The sequence below is a fragment of the Engystomops pustulosus genome, chromosome 1 (genome assembly GCF_040894005.1).
Source record: "Engystomops pustulosus chromosome 1, aEngPut4.maternal, whole genome shotgun sequence".
Lineage (NCBI taxonomy): Eukaryota > Metazoa > Chordata > Amphibia > Anura > Leptodactylidae > Engystomops > Engystomops pustulosus.
The window spans coordinates 123,541,434-123,559,697 of NC_092411.1; the positions used below are offsets into that span (position 1 = coordinate 123,541,434).

At 37.2% G+C, this 18,264-nt stretch overlaps 1 protein-coding gene across 42 annotated transcripts in view; it reads right to left on the reverse strand.

The window, feature by feature from the left end:
• PTPRD (protein tyrosine phosphatase receptor type D) overlaps positions 1 to 18,264 on the reverse strand; it is a 1,096,207-nt gene that overhangs the window by 705,998 nt on the left and 371,945 nt on the right. For all 42 annotated transcript variants that reach the window (XM_072152314.1, XM_072152279.1, XM_072152402.1 and 39 more), the window contains one exon: positions 8,174 to 8,297. The gene's annotated coding sequence lies outside the window, so the exon portion shown is untranslated. The remainder of the gene's footprint in view (positions 1 to 8,173; positions 8,298 to 18,264) is intronic.

Below are 18,264 nucleotides of genomic sequence, written 5' to 3' on the forward strand. Positions count from 1 at the left end.
CTGAAATTAAATATACATAAGGACACAATTAATTTGGTTATATTTATTCACATTTGCAATTTCCTTTCAAGTTTATACAATATAATATTTACTAGTTGCAAGACAAGTTTCATACCTAGTTTAGTTTGTGGATAAAGTGACCGCAGATCTAAAACATAGACACATTTAGCAAAAATTTTCGCTTGCCTGCACTTACCCATTTCAACAGAACCTGTGTGTAGATCCGATAGGATGAACATGTAGCAAGACGTGTCCTCACAGATCACAACGATATCTTGGCTTGGCGCCCAGACCCTGCAGAGGTCTGCACCACCAGCCAGGTCCACAGATCCATCAAGCTGCAAGTTCTATTGATGCTGACATCCACCAGCCCACGAGAATCACCTAGATTTACCTACATTTACCTACACTTGCTCATGGTGGTGTCTGCCCCCCACCCCCAGCATCCAACAGCTATGGAATTAGCAAAGAGAGGGCCAGAAGCACAGATGCAATCATGCTCCATGCACAAAACCTTGCTTCAGTGGTAGCCAGCACCAGGCAGCTCAAGCCCTGGTACCTGGTAGTATTGGAGCTACAGGCAGTATACATTCTGCCAAAAAACTATAAAACATGACTGTTTCACCACAACACTGCTATTACTGCACATGTACTTCTAATGTAGTAGAGTAACCTCCATGCATGTAGAATAATCTTTCCCCTTTATGCAATGAAATGTGGTAATGTCAACCATATTGTGCTGTACCGTATTTGTCCTGTAACTATGTAACAATATAATGATATTAGTATGCAACTAAAAAACTAGTAACCAAGGAATGAGCAACACGCAAGAAAGATGCGATTCCCTCCGGCCTCCTAACATGTTGTACTACATAAATTCTACACAAAATAAACCTTAATAATCCTTTATTTATATAGTGCACACAGATACCACGCGCCGCACAGAGCTTGCCAGATCAGTCCTTCACGTCTCTCCTTCATGGACTATGCAGAGATATCTCAGGCTTCCCTCCTTCTTGTGTATTAATAGACAAATAGTCCACTCAACCAAAGGGATGTTGTATCACATCCTGGCAATTCCAAAAGCATAACACAGAACAAAATAATATTTTGGTAAGACCATATAAGTTTTATGGAGTCTTTTGAGAAAGCTTTCCATTATTGTTACCCTTGCTTATAACATCACAACACTCTTTTAAAAAGAGTTTAGTAGTCAAATGGGACTCCCAGCTCTTTAAAAAACCTACTTTAATGTAAGCCTTGGAGAATTCACCTCACCATAACTAAAAGATAGTACCTCTACTCGCTTCATTGCACACACTTAACTCAAATATAGCGAGCTGAAAAATGGAATTTTATGGGCTGAACAAGTATAACAAAAATGAAATACCTGAATGCACTTGCAAGACCTTTCTGAAGAGGGGGCCCGGGGGATAGTAGGAAGACAGCCTAGGGGACCGGCTGTGTCAAACTTAGTTTATTGTAACCATGAAAGAATTCAACTCACCATGTGACAGGTAACTATTTTATGTTTATAGCCAACTTTAGATTAATTTTTGACATTAAAAGTTTTACTGCTTGGGACCTAAACAAAAACAGTTTTAGAAAATTTTAATGAAGTACATCGTAAAAAAAATAGTAAAATCTGAAGCCAAAAACCAGAAGCACTAAGAAATGGCACATGCTGTCTTTGAATGCTGCTGTCCAGTGCATGTTAGGAATTATCACAACATAAAGGATGTAACTCATTTACTATATTCATACATCCCTAATGTTTTCTATTTCATTTCTTAAATGATTAGGCAGGCTGTAAAATCTCTGCCATGGTTACATAATGTACCCATTTATCACGCCTAAGGGCTTAGTGAGATGAATTATGTAAATTACAATATGAAATTTCGTATTTTATAAATCATTTATGAATGGCCATATTGGAGGTAAAATGATTTCAACTGCAAGCCTGGTAATTATTGTATAGTGTCTTTTGCATTCATTCTAGCTTCAAATTCAGTAGTATCTCTTCCACTTAAATTACATATCTCAGTATATTACTAAAAGCTTGGTTTGAGGTTCAGTTGACTTTACCTAGATATACTGTTTATTTCATAGAAACACCCGAAAGCCTTTGTTCAACATTAACAAACATTGGCTAAACAATTAACCAATTATTAGTAATTGGGGGTTCTTTTAATGAGTTTACCAAGTTATTATTAATGATTACTTATCTAAAGCATAGCAATGTCAGGTCATTATCAGACATTGTGGACTTCCACCAATGAGCTTACCATCAAAGAGCCTTAACATAACCAACCTATATTTGCTCTTTTTCCTATTACTGAGTTATTTAAGGATGGATTGATTGGAATATATTTTAAACCTGTACACTTTCTTAGCTTGTCAAATATAGCAAATACTTTTATTTCCTTTAACCGTTTGATAACCAGCCCACGTAATTTAACGGGCTGGTTGATGTCAAGGGGGTATGGAGAGGGCTCATTGGTTGTTCCCTTTCCAAACATGGCGGGTGTAAGCCTTATTATATAGCTGACACTTGCCAGTAATGGCTGTGGTTAGTATTGTCAGTGGTGCCACAGTCTTTAAATGGTGATCGGCGCTTCCTTTGATCTCAACGGAGGCCACAAATTGGTTACTGTGATAATTAGGAGCCTAGTAGTGTTTGCCATTTCATATTAAGGTTTGCCAAAGGCATATAAGTGATGAGACCCCCCCCCAAGGGTTCAAGTAAGATAGGGGGCCTGAAGTAGTAGTAAAAAATAAATCAATAAAGGAAAGTTTGGAAAAATATTTAAACAAAAGGAAAAATTCAACCCCCATCCTTTTCTAGAATGCATATAAAAATAAACCAAAAAATCATAAAAATGTTAGATATACATTGCAAAATCTATCAAAATATAAAAAAGATTATTTCCCGCCATAAACACTGGTGTGAAAAAAAAGCATCCAAATGTACAAAACGATATAAAAGTGATTGTGCAAGAATAAAGGGGAAGTGTCATCTGGACTGCACATTCAACCACATTTGAATTTTTTTTCCATCCACCCAATACATGGCACATAATATTAAATAGTGCTACTAGAAAGTATAATTTGATTTGTACATAACAAGCCTCATAAAGCTCTGCACAAAAAAATTAAAGTTCAACATGTCATTAGTCATAAATAAATAATGGGATTGGGTGCAAGTCAAGTGCTAAAATGATTGATAAGTTTTATGAAATAATGCATACTAAAAAGAACAGCATTACAGGCAGTCCCCGGGTTACATAAAAGATAGGGTCCGGAGGTTTGTTTGTATGTATTGTATGTATGTATGTATTGTATGTAAGTCGAAACTGTATATTTTATAATTGAAGTCCTAGACAAATTTTTTTCTTTTGTCCCAGTGACAATTGGAGTTTCAAAATTTTTGCTGTAATTGGACCAAGGATCAATAAAACCTCATTACAGACCTCTTACAGCTGATTATTGCAGTCTGGGACTATAGTAAAGCATCCAGAGAGCTTCACCAGAGGTCACAGTGGGCAGAGGGGTCCGTCTGTAACTATGGGTTGTCTGTAATTCGGGTGTCCTTAAGTAGGGGACCGCCTGTATTAGCACTTCCAGATACAAAATACTAACACCATAATACTGAAATTGGAATACCTGTAGTGCAATGCATTATATGATCAGAAACAGGCATTGTACCAGAATATGCATCTGGCACTACTTAATAGACATGCTACAGACAGGTTGCAAAAATGGACTGCAGTTGTGTTTTATGCCATCAGCATCTTGCAATCGATGCTGCGGGCTGCCAGTATATGGCTTGAGGAGTGGCCTCCCTCTGAAGCCAATAAGACAACATTGTCCTTGAATGATCAAGTTTTCTGAGGGTTTAAACACCTAGAATTTAAGTAGTGGCTGAAGAAGGACCTTGCTATCGTCTTCTAAAGCAAGGCCATGAAAAGATACACATTCGGTGTAACCTTTAAGAGGTCAAAGTGTGTTTCAGGAAATTAGACTGACCTTAAAAGGGTTGTCGATGACAGAATACTTATACATGTACAATGCTTACATGTGTTATGTAGTATATAGCCAACCAGCCCCCAATAGTATATAACCAGCCCCCTGTAGTATATAGCCAGCCCCCTATAGTAAATAGCGAGCCAGACCCCTGTAGTATATAGCTAACCCTCTTTAGTATAAAGCCAGCCACCTTTAGTATACAGCCAGCACCCTATAGTATATAGCCAGCCAGTCCCTTTTAGTATTAAGCCAGCACCCTTTATTATATAGCCAGCCCCCTTTTGTATATAGCCAACCCCCTTTAGTATACAGCCAGCCCCCTTTAGTGTGTAGCCTGCTAGCCACCAGTTTGCCCAGCAAAAAAAAAATATAAACTGACATACTCACCTTCCGGTGGACCCGATCCTCAGCGCGGCTCCCCGATGCCCCCAGCCCCACGGCTCCTCCTCTTTCTTTTCTCTGCTGTATTAGCCGGCAGAGATGTAGCCATGCGCTCTGCTGGCCGGCGCACTGTATGATGCAAAGTGTGCGCTGGCGAGCAGAGCGCATGGAGGTGCCTCTGCCAGCTGATACAGCAGAGATAGGACAGAAGAGGAGCCGCGTGGATGGGAGCATCGGGGAAACACAGAAAGCATGGGAGCATTAGAAAGTGAGTATGTCAGTTTATTTTTTTCGTCTTTAAGCCGAGGTGGGGTTTTTCAGCACATTTTTTTGTGCTGAAAAACTTGGCTTATACACAAGTATATACAGTGATAATATAATATTAATATACAAGAAAATGCACCACATAATGTTCTTTTGGTTCTTTATGCTAATGTAGGTTTATACATTTCTTTTTGGCTTTTTGCTGGTCTGTAAGAGTTAGACATCTAAGACCACCACTATTTAATATCATTAAATATACAATAGGTTGAATCACATGTCTACCATGGTTCATCGTTATTACTGTACATGAGGTTCAAGATGCAAAAACCTAGCACTCAGGATCTCACAATATCCATTTTTTTTACTACTGTATGTTATCGTGTGCTTTGTGTCAAATTCAGCACCCACTAAAATTTAGCCTCTATGTAGCAAATCTCATTAAAGTTGAATGTGTACTTTAAGGAATCAATTGAGTCAATCAACTTTTCAAAGGAAGTGTCTAAATACTGTGACTTAAGGCTCCTATAACATTGCCTGCCCTATGTGTCACCTCGAACACATGATTTTAGCTTAATTTATTACATGAAAGAATTACATTTGCTCTAAAAATACTGGCATTGCATTGTTCACCTATTAGGTTTGTTTTGACTGCTTTTAATTAAATTTGATTGCCTACCTCTATAATAGTTACGTTTTCAGAGTTACAATGCACTCTTATGTTAATAGATCCCTTGATAGCTTTTCATCATTAGCTGCTTTTAATAGGGCTGTTCACAATGTTGATTTTATAAATATTTAAATAACTGTATTTCCTTAATTCAGAAGAATCAGCTAGCAAAGCCATTTATTTTGTGAAGTAATATGGAAATGTATGCTTTCATGTTTTGTTAGTCAAATAATAAATTCATTCAGAAAACACTGTGCTTAAATATTTCAAACAATGACTGCCAATACAAATTGTAGCAATATTTCACGGCAACAGTAATCAATGAATTTGCCAGGAAATCCGTGACTTACTGCCTCTACGAGCACATTTTCTTCAGAACTAATTAATCATAGCAATAACATAAACAACAAGAAAAAATAAACAAATAATTGAATTGGGCAATAAAATGCTAAATAGAAACATTACTCAAATGATTTGCAGTCTTCATACAATTTGATTATGCTGCAAAACAAAATAGTCTAAATAGCCTATAAATTATAGCACAGGATGTGTTTCAAAAAATGAAACAAAGTGTAATAGTAATAATGAAATGACAGTAGCAGCATTTATACATACATATATATATATATATATACATATATATATATATATATATATATATATATATATATATATATATATATATATATATACATATCATGTAGTTCAATGCAGTTCAATACAACAATGAGGGCAAATTAGGAATCCTAATATGCAGGGGGTTACCTACTTAAGGACACCCACTGTAACCTTGGATGAAGCTCTCTTAAACTTTACTTAAGTCTCAGGCTGCAATGATCAGCTGTAATGAAGATTTATTGATAATCATTGTTCCCATGACAGCAAAAAATTTTGAAAATCCAATTGTCATTGAGAAAATTGTCTGGAGTTACAATTAAATTTACAAGTACAGGCTTACACACAAATTCACACTAAAGAACTTATCTTGTATGTAACCCGGAGACCGCAGGGCGCCACCATGTTTCCCGGGCGGCAGGCGCATAGTATGACGTCAGCAGCGGCCGCGTCATACTATGCGCCTGCCGCACGGGAAACATGGCGGTGCCCTGTGGAAAGACAGAAGACAGAAGACAGAGGAAGATAGAAGATAGGAGAGGACCCGCGCGGACATCGGGTGAGCCGCGCGGACATCGGGGCCACCGGAGGGTGAGTATATAAGTTTTTTTTTTTTTGTTAGTGCTGGGCAGGCTGTATACCTAAGGGGGCAGGCTGTATTCTACTGGGGGCAGGCTAGGCAGGCTGTATACTACTGGGGGCAGGCTGGGCTGGCTGTATACTTAAGGGGGCAGGCTGGGCTGGGTGTATACTACTGGGGGCAAGCTGGGCAGGTTGTATACTACTGGGGGCAGGCTGGGCAGGTTGTATACTACTGGGGGCAGGCTGGGCAGGCTGTATACTTAAGGGGGCAGGCTGGGCTGGCTGTATACTAAAAGGGGCAGGCTGGGCTGACTGTATACTACTGGGGGCAGGCGGGGCTGGCTGTATACTTAAGGGGGCAGGCTGGGCTGGCTGTATGCTACTGGGGGAAGGCTGGGATGGCTATATACTACTGGGGGAAGGCTGGGCTGGCTGTATACTACTAGGGGCAGGCTGGGCTGGCTGTATACTACTGGGGGCAGGCTGTATACCACTGGGGGCAGGCTGGCTATATACTGGGAGGCTGTGACCAATGCATTTCCAACCCTCGGCTTATACTCGAGTCAATAGGTTTTCCCAGTTTTTGGTGGTATAATTAGGGGTCTCGGCTTATACTCGGGTCGGCTTATACTCGAGTATATACGGAACATCATGGTCCTTTTATTGTCCTTTTAAACTTTTAAACTAGATTGTCTCACACTTGTTCTTTTGATATATATGCACTGAAAATATGCATACATGATTAAGGTGGAACAGATATGGATTTAACCAATATTAATATATATCTTTTCAAAAATTTAGCTTTTATTATTAATAGAATTTACAATCTGCACAAGCCAAAATATTTTTTTCTAGCCTAATTAGCTTTCTACTGTTCATCCCACACATCTTGTCTACATAAACCTGTTGCATGTCCTACTGAATACATTTCCTAAACATCACATTCATAAGTATGCATCATTCTGTTTTTTTTATCAATCTTAATTTATTAAACTTCATTTATCATCTTTGACCCCAAAACCTAACTTGAGCTTAAATGTTTGATATGTATAAATTATAAAATGAAATGTTAAGTGAATTTAGTAGTAATTACAATGTACTTATCATTAACTATACTTAAAAGTCTTCCACTGTATGTGCATTAAGGCTGATATATAAAGGGAACCTGTCATTAGGATCACACATGTCATCTTATGCTCTCTGGTGTCTGCCCTGCTTTCTCTCTCCCTCCCAAATGAGGGGTGGGGGGATAGCAGAGCAGATAATATTGTTGACTGAAGTCTTGTAGCAGCCACCCCTGTGACTTGATGCTGCTTGTTGAGAGGGAGCTTGGTATACTTTTATATACTTTTAAAAGTGAGTGGAAGCACTAATGTTTATTATAAAAGCAGATTGGAAATTACTATTAACCCATTAAGGACCAGGCCCTTTTTTATTTTTGCGTATTCATTTTTCACCCCCCCCCCCTTCAAAAATCTAGAACTTTTTATGTTTCCATGTAAAGAGCTGTGTATGGGGTTGTTTTCTGCGTAATGAATTGCAATTCATAGTGACGGCATTTAATATTCCATATGCATATCATACTATCCATACCATGAACACTTAAACAGAAACTTTTAAAAAATAAAAATGACTCACCAGGACACAAGGCGTGCATATGCAGATTGTGTAGGTGCCAACATGCTGTCAGTTTGACGTTTCTTATTTTTCCGTTCTTAAAAAAGGATTATGCCGAATGCTGTATGATATCGTGCTTCTTTACCTTAAAGAACAATAAAATCAATGGAAATCAAAATTTTTAACAGTGAATTACACCATTTATACCCCCACACTTTCTAAAATTCACTTTTTGACCACCATCTACAAGAGCCATTGTGTGCTGGCTACTGTGGCAGTTAGAAACCAATCACAGCTCAGCTTCTATTCAGTTCTATTTTGCAACAAGTCATTAATATAAGCTCTGAGCTTTGATTGGTTGCTATAGGCAATGAGTAAAAGACAGCATATCTGTCAAGTTATATGTGAAGTAATATTTGAGGTAATATGAGGTAATATAATATAGATAGAGATAAATAAATAGGTAGAGAAAGATAGATAGAGATAGATTTATAGATAAAGATGTAGATATAGATACATTTATAGATAGAGGGAGATAGATATTTAATATCCTGGGAAATGTCGGGGGCTAAAGCTAGTGATCAATATGTCATAAAAGCCATAAAGCCTTCAATATAGGAATATAATTTCATGTAGGTACATATATCAAAATATGTACGAGCAATGGTGAACCGAGAGACAGCATGCCCAAACTGCAACCCAGAACATATGTATTGCTAACTTATTGCTCACTTTTTGCCACTGCTTTCCAATTTTTCAGCAACCTAAGAACACTTAGGCCCCTTTCACACTTGCGTTTATAACGTGTATGTATTTGACTGCAGACCTTGCATTGCACTCTGACCCATTGGGACACATCAACTCCTCTGTTCTGCACGATCCCCGAAAGTGCATTGTTCAACCGGAATGCACATCTGCCGCGTATCAAGAAGATCGTGCACCCGATTTTCTGCATGTGTTGCTTCCCGCTCAGGTCCGCCAAAGTTCACCTTTTTCTTCTTGGTGCATGTAAGTGCTTGATCTTGCAACACAATTTAAATGTTAAATTCCGCGCTTTGTCCGTATCAGTCAGAACATCCAATGGCCCGCCACCCCCCCATTTTTGTCGCATGAAAGCCAGCACCGATGTGCCAAAATACATAATGTGTGAAAAACTGAGGCACTGAACAAACTCTGACAAAAACTGATTGAACTCTGATGAAAAATATAATTTTTTCACTGACCAAACCCTGATCGCACCCTGATCAGACTCCGATGCGATCCGCAACACAAGTTTTAAAGGAGCCCTGTACAGTTTAAGGAAGGGTGGAAATACAGCTTCATATTGTAGGCTCCCTACAGAGCCTCCAAAACAGATAGAATGGAGAGTCTGGAGCTCCAATGATAATTTAACTCTATCAGCACATTCCCACTCTTTCTGTAGTCCCCGATCAGCTCAGTCAGCCCAGTCTTTCTTTTTTCATACCAGGATATGTCACCTCAAACAGCAATGAGTGTGGCATGTCCTTGGTTGCCTGGGAGTGCTAGAGGAACTGGTAAACTCTGTGCTGGCACCCATGCCATAGGTTTGCTGAACTGGTCTATAGTAAATAGGAACTAATAATCATACTTGGTATACTGTATTTAGCCAAAATAATATTTCTAACAGGTCAAGGCAATATTAAATCTATTACATTTTTAATTGCATATACTGTATATCCATTTACCAAGACAGTAAAAAGAGTACATGTAGGAGACAGTGTGCCAGGAATAATAACACAAACAGACTTTCACTTTATAAGATAAAAATAAAGCATTAAACGATAGCAGATGAAGCATGAAATGTTCATGAATATGGACTGACTCATTAGGATTCTAGGAATTCACTTGACAAAATGAATAATAATTAAAAAGAAATGAAAAGACAATATTCTCAATCCATGCATTCATTCTCATTTATTTATAGCCTCTTGATAATGGCTCTGATAGGACAATGCCAAATTGTTAAGTAAAATATCTTATCATTTCATGTCGATGCACTTACAATTATAAAATTGTTTTGCTTTTATGATTCTCACTATCTTAGAAAAAAGGAACAGGAGAGATGAATGAAGTGAAAATCAATGACCAGGGAATGTTTTGTGATATATATATATAGGATCTATCTATTGTTAGTACAGTCGAAGCTGCATGTAACTACGTGGGGTTTTCATACACCATATAAAACTTGATGGGGGTGAGCTATCACATTTTGAAATCAGTTTTTTTGCTTCTGTCTGCAACTTTTTTTGTCACACTGGTGGTTTCGAATTTTTTTCGCCACTTAGAAAAGTTTGCTGTGCCTGAGTTTTACAGTGTGGTGCCTGAGTCATCACTGTAATCCAATCCAGCCTTTAAACTGCTACACGGCTCTGAAATAAAATCAGCTCAAAAAAACACTACAATCCACTGCTAGTGTAGGGAACTAGGGTTGAATGGATTGCACAAATATTAGCAATTGTTTTCAATAAAAACTGCTGTATCAGGTTTTTATGGGGGTCGTTAGGAGACTTTTAATAAAACGCCTTTCTACGGCACCACATCTTGGAAGATTGCAGGACATTTCTTCCAGTTGTTGCCGGGGCTGGACTGTGTTATGACATCCCAGCTGTGGTACTGGGATTGGAAATACTGGGTGTTTATCCCTTAGACACCACATTTAAACATGGACCGTGATATCTAAAAAGGGGCAAACGGAGTGAGCTCCCTCTGCACTCATTGGCACTCTGTAGCAGCTATAGCGGGGTGCTGCTGAATTCCTCTGAGGGACCACTTGGGCTGCGTGTAGTAGCTTTCTATTAGGCCATGCCAGAGGTATGTCCGAATAGAAAGCCTGTCAGTAAGTAGCAGGATTATTCACTGCACTAAATAAGTAGTGCAGTGAATAATAAAAGCGATCACGTGCAAACCAGGTGCCACTTAGATTCCAGTCCCAGGTGTCGGCTTATGCCATCGCCCGCAATGGTCCAGTGGGACCACTACCCCTGGAGCCTGACCATCTGTTTTCAAAGTCATTAAAATATACTTTTTGATTACAATCTTTAAAACAATACAATATGCAATATAAAAATATGGGTACAATACACACAAGGAAAACACAGGGTAGATAAGATGTGTTAGCATGGACAATGCAATGTTTACAAGTTTACGGTACAGCTCACCTAGACTATAGTTGCATCATCAATGATCACTTGGCACCTAGTCAAACTCAATAAAGATTAGTGTTTTCCTCCCAAAACCCTGATGTGCTTTTCAAACATGTCATTTGAAGGTTATGTATAAAGTATATGGCTGGCTTTACATTTGTGACAAAATCTAGCAGAAATGTATTAAGCACAAGCAGGGACCTCCTTCATCTGTGCTTGTTGTTTGTGAACACCTGCTCAAATGTACGCATGAAGGAATTAATGTAGTTCTACAAATGAATAATATTCATCACCATAATATGTATAAGCAACAAACGAACAAACCAGACATCAACAAGTGTAGGCTATCCTAGTTACCCCAAGACCCTCTGCACTCTGTTGTATGTTTCTTCTTATTATTAAAAAGCAGATTGGAAGCTCAAAGTTCAGTCTTGAGTTTGGGGACTGAGTTCAGCTTAACCCTTCACACTGTGCACCGCTGGCACGGAACATGGCTGTTAACTCTTTAATTGCCGCTGGCAAAGCCGACAGCAGCATTTCAATTACCTATGGTTGTGTGCACTGGCACCTCCCTGCCAATAGCAAAGAGGCAGTGAGATTTTGGGGAGGATCATCACTCCCTAGCCCTCCTTAAAATGGTGGCATGCAGCGCACCTGGCAAGCTACTGCTGGAGCGTTCTTCTGCAGGTAATTTAGTCGCTGGTGGCATTTAAACAATTAACACATTTCAACAGATCTGCACATCACTAGTTACAATGTATAGTAGCTAATGTACATACTTACTTGCATACATATCTATTCATCCTAAGTAATACTAAGATACTAAAAAGTTAAATATTAAAATGTGTGTAGTTTTTTCTAACACCAGCTTTATTTTATTTTACAAAATTGTCCTATAAACTAATAAAGTACTAGGTCAAGCACATTCATTTATATTCAACAGTGTGTTGAATTTATTAACAAAGAGTTGTCACTTTGTTCATGCAACCTTTTTACTTTTGGATGCTTATGCATTGCTTTTCATCTATTGCTCTTTATTATGGAAATTTCAGCCCAAGAACAATAAGTAGAAGAAAACAAAGCATACAACTGCACAAAAGAAAAAAGGGAACCCATGTGACAGTTCATAGTGTAGGACTAGTATATTATATTTCAGTTGTGTAAGTGGTTTCCTTTGAGAGCCAATGTTAATGGAGCTATGGGAAGTATAGAAAAAAATTAAAGCACAATGGCCTTACAAAGAAAACCTAAATACTTAAGCCCTGAGCTTTAACATATTGTTGTCAAGCTTTTAAGAATTATATCTATAGTATATTTAATAACTTGAGCATGGGTCTTTGTACTGTATTACATTTGAAGATTTCAATAATTTAACTTCTTCTTGTCTAACCAGTAAAATCTATGAATTTGGGAAAGCTGATTTTTCAGATGTTGAAATCTGGTGTTTTAATTACTAAAAAGGGTTGGCTATGTGTGTCTATGTGTCTGCCTGGAACCTTTTGTATTCCAAACTCCAAACACTATCTACAAGCATCTCCCACTCTGCCAAACCAGAGATGTTGATAAAATCCATGGAGAGCCAGTCATACGAATGGCGGGCATGCACAGAAATGCTAATGACTGCACTACTGAAATATTTGTGACTGGCTGTCTTTTTCTCTTGTAATAACAATTTATTGTCATTAACAGTAGCAGATTATAATATGAGCAGTTTAGGTGGAAGCCAGGGGCTTTTTGTGGGACAATTACCACCCAAACCAACCACTAAGCTTTATACTGCACTAAGAAAGGATAACCATCCATAAATTCCTCTTACATGTGTCCAGGGATCTCAGCCCATATGTTTAAAGTATCCCTTTCAAGGCCTACAAAACTCCTCTATAGGTCCTCAAACTGCATAACTGAAAGATAGAGAAAAGGGACCAGTTATTCTTTCCCAAGTAGCTTTATTCTTGTGCTATGTATAGGCAGTAAATTTCAGTATTTGCCGTCTCAGCTTAGGGGCTAGATTTGGCATGCTATCTTTTTGTTATAAAATGGAGTGATATAATGAAACAATTTGTAGCTATATAATCTTGAAACCCATTACTACCCTTTGGAATTACAGCTTCTTTCTGCATAAACCATATGGATCTGTTAGAGAATCATTACAGAAGGCACATTTATCATGCCTTATAAGCTAGTTTTCTGATGTATAAGGTATGAAATGTCACAATTCCAGACTTTTAATTAGTTTCCGCACCTCACATCACATTGCACAGCCTTTAATAAATACCACCATGTGTAGAAAAAGTGCAGTACCTTTACCTCAATAAAACCTACCTCGATACAAATCTTTTGTATAATGTTAACCCTAATAATATGGCTGCATGATTGTCCTCTTTTACAAAAGTTTCCTTCCATTCCTCTTCAAACATTATGCTACAAAGTTAACTGTAGTTCATTACAAAAGGGATGATTGTCTTTTTGCTGCAAGGTCTCCATGCACATATGCCCCATTGCTTCCATTTAATCCTACCACTATGATAAGTAGTTTACATTATAAGTAGCACAACTTATATCTGGACATTTATCATTCTTAGGGATCATTCACATTGGGGTTTGTGCTCAGCTTCACTTGTGCATTGGTTTTCTTCCATTTTGTCATCGGGATGCATTTTATTTTGTCTCCATGTCCATCAAAAAAAATTAAGGTTTGACATTTGAAAATATTACATTTGGTTTTTCAGCCTCTTCAGTAAAAAAAAAGGATGTTTCATACGTTTTTTTGCAAGCCCATAGTCTTCTTTTCCCTTCCACATCAGTGAAAAAAATAGGACATGTTTCATAATTTTTTCCACGGACAACGGATCAGTGAAAAAAATGAAAGCCAATGTGAAAACACCAATAGAAATCGATGGCTTTGTGAGGCATCTGTGGAAATCACTGAACCACGGACTTGAAAACCAAATGTTTCTAATATAACCCAACAAACCCAGAATAATTTAAGACCATTATAGAATGAAGATAAACAATTTCTTTGGAGTTGTCTCATTTTCTTACCCATGAACTAGTGATGTTTCACGTGAAGAATTTCCCTAATTATAACTATGCAGAAGAAAAATGAAACAGAGCTATTAATTAGTCTTGAAAATGATTATTAATTGACATAGAAACTTAAACTCCTAATGAGATTGAACAAGTTACTTGCACTAGTTAAATACAAAGAATGATTTATTCTCTAATACCTTCAATAATGACATTAATTTATGTAATATGTTCATATTCATTAGATCTACTTTAAATTATAAAAAAACCTAATTAAAGAAAAAGGATTTAACAATAATATTAGCTCACAATTCGCTTGAATTCTGTCCTTGGTTTGACACTCCAAACTTTTCAGAGTGTAATTGCATTCTTGTTTTAAAAATAAAAACATTGATGGGAAATAATTATTCATTAGGAATTATAAAGCTTGCTTTGCAAGAACTTATTCTATCACCATATTTTTAGTCTCTGTGTACTAATTCAACTAATTATGAAAATATAAGCAAAATTATGTGCTTTCTCCCAAATGTCACTGATAAACTGAAATATATCAAAAGAATAAAAAAAAGTATTCAGTCCATTACAAAATGTACATTCCATGACATGTAGTTAGGGGTTGCAAAAAATCCAAATGCAGAGAAATGAATGAAAAAATGCATCTGCACAATTTTCATGCGAGAATAAAATCCAAATATGGTGAAATTGATGAAAAAACGTATTTGTGCTATTGATTGAGACCTCTATTTTTACTTTAAATTAATCTTCTGCTTTATTCTTTGGGTCAATGTGATGACAGATATACCAAATTTATATAGGTTTTAAAACATTTATAATAAAATTCTTTATTTCACCATATTCTGACACCAATATCTTTATCATACTTTGGTGTTAGAGATCAGACTGAATGACAAGCCTGGTAGTCTAGGAGAGTCATTGTCACTTAATGACCTCAAGGGGGATGGCTATTAAATCCAGGATTGCAGTATGCAATCACTGCCAGCATTAAATAAATACCCACAATTCTAGCTAGAACCAACCACAGGTGTTAACAATGGATGACACACATGTCCTGTACAGAGAGAGCTTAGGTTTTAAATCCTCTCCACACCGGTCCTGACGCGGTGCCACAATAGTACAATGCACATCGGGAAGAAGTTAAACCCCCTTGGAGAATGCTAATAACAAAGGTTTCCAGATTTTAAAAAGTTAAAAAATGTATTTTTAAAAATTGGAGAATTTAATACTCACACTGAGCCCATTGTTAAAATCAGTATAAAAAAATGTCTTGGGGAAACCCATAAATTGGGCGTGTATTTTCCATGCATGGTGTACAAGGCATGATAAGTACCCCCATTATATATAACAGATTCATAAAGAATTTAGAGGTTTTTTTAGGGAGTACTGTGTAAGATATTCATTTAGAAATGTTAAAATAAGAAACAAATTCAATCTCACCTGTATCCCACAGGCAACAGTTAATTAAAAAGAAACAAAATATAGGGACCCCTTCAACTAAAATATCTAGTCTTATGTTAGAAACAAGTAATTTCTTTATAATTGAACGATGCATTTGAATTTCTTTTATCTCCTACATTATCGACTAAATCAGAAAGCTCAATTAAACAGGCATACAATCCTCAGGTCCCTAGGGCTGCAATTGGATGGAAATCCTACTATTATCACAATAATTAAGATATTTCTTCATTGCTTTTTTAACCAGGTTTACAATATTTGATGCTTACAAATGAATGATTTAGAAAATTTTAAACTAAATATTAACTCACAGACTTTACTATGGTATTATGTGCAACCACTTTAAAGTCTAGTGCATCATGTCATCTATACGTACATAATATTCGGCTATTGTTTTAGCATTATAAAAATGATGTTGCTTTAAAAGGGGTTGTCCAGAACATAATATTCATGGTCAACCATCAGTATAAGGCCATAAAGATCTGATCAGAGATTGCTCTCATCCACCCCAACACTAATCATCTTCTCAACCTCGCATACACTCAGCACCTATGGCCCAACGTAGTTGGCTTCAAGTATGGGCACATTCCTATAAACCACATTGAAAAGGTTGTATATATCTAAAATAATTGATGCATTAATACACTGTCAAATTTCATATTTGTAGATGTTTTTATGTTACTTCTTGCACATGACTTTGGGGGCTGCCATTTTGCTTAGGCTCTAGTAATAGCGTTTAGTGGTCAATATCTACACAGTCATAGGAAGCAATAGTCTGGAACTGACTAATTCTGTAGGATGGTTTTTAAGATGCTATGCGCAAATAGTAGGTGTATCAGGTAATTTGACATGGACTTTGGAAGCAGATTTCATTTTAGCCCAGAGTGCATTAAAGTTTAGTTATGTAGTAGATGTAGTGATAAGAAGTAGTGATAACTTGAAATGAGGAAAGAGGCCCGCTACAGACAAGGGCTAGATTGTGCCCTCCCATGAAGCTATATAAAACAATCACTGATATCAGCATTCCATAAAAAGGCTACCACATACTGTCCAATTCTAAAAAAATAAGTGATATTATCATTAGCATCTATCTCATCTACATCATCCAAATGAAACTTTGCCATATTTGTAGCTTCTGATAAAAAAAAATTCTTATTAAGAAAAAAATATTGCATACATATCACATTCACCAGTAAAGCAAATGAAAGAATTTCAAAGGGGTATGGAAAAAGGGGGTAAAAGTTGCAGTAACACATGGAACTTGATTTCCACAAGGCCTAAGACTTTTCTGTCATATACCAAGGACAATTTAGATATTACTTCTAAAATGAAAGCTTTTAAATTAAGTGTTCCTTTAAAGCAAAATGTTTAAGTATGCAAATAATTATGTAAAATAGTCTGCTGCTTAGTCTAGTTAGTAATTCCACAGGTATTGTCTCAAACTTTTGTTTCCAAGCAAAATAGTACTACATCATTAAGCATTTCAGAGCATAAATTATAATAGATTATGCTTCAACAATCTTTTTATGTTGTAATTCTGATTTCCCTTGGGAAATGCAGAGCATTTGCTTTCAATCCTAAAGAAACCTTGTTTTCCCGTACAATATATATCTAAAGCTTACATTTGCACTTTAAAAGCAATTACAAGAAATTTCCCCATAAAAAGGTATTTTTGTAAAGAAGCTGAGTTGCACGACAATGGCAAGTTTAGTCACTTGTGCTACTTTTTACATGGACAAGCAGGGATGTATTTCTCATAGCCCCACCACTTTGTATACTGACACATCGGGGCACATTTACTTACCTGGTCCCTGCGCGATCCCCAATCCGGACTGTCTGACGAGGATGAAGTCTGCCGCGATTCATGAAAATGTATGCATGTGTCGCTTCCTGATCAGCTCCGCCAGAGTCCAACCTTCTTCTTCCCGGTGTATGTAAGTGCATGGCTAGAAACACAATTTTTAAGTTAAATCCCGCGGTTTGTCTGAATCCATCCGACCGTCCGACGACTCGCACCCCTATTTGTGTTGCATGAAAGCCGGCGAGATTGCGGCAAAATCCGATCGCATGCACCAAAAAACCTTTTTAAATCTCTGTCCCAGCGGGGCAAAATGGAAATCATCGGGATGTCCGGCGAAAGTGTGGTCCGCAGGGCCCTTAGTAAATGAACCCCCTCATTTATATAAAAAATTTAACACTTAAAATAGTTAAGGGCAGTTGATTTTAGCAGGTATTTTCTTACAGCAATTTTTAATATACAGTAATAATTAGATTATCTAAACACATAAGAAAAATTATCTTTTAAGTTTAGTGGAAGCCATAATTTGTATGAAACCTTTCAAATGAACCCCTATTTTTCTCCCCAAATGTGTCTAACAGCAGCATACTCACATTCCAATGAAGATACATGCCCGCATGGCAGAATCAAGCATATATGTGCTTGTTTAT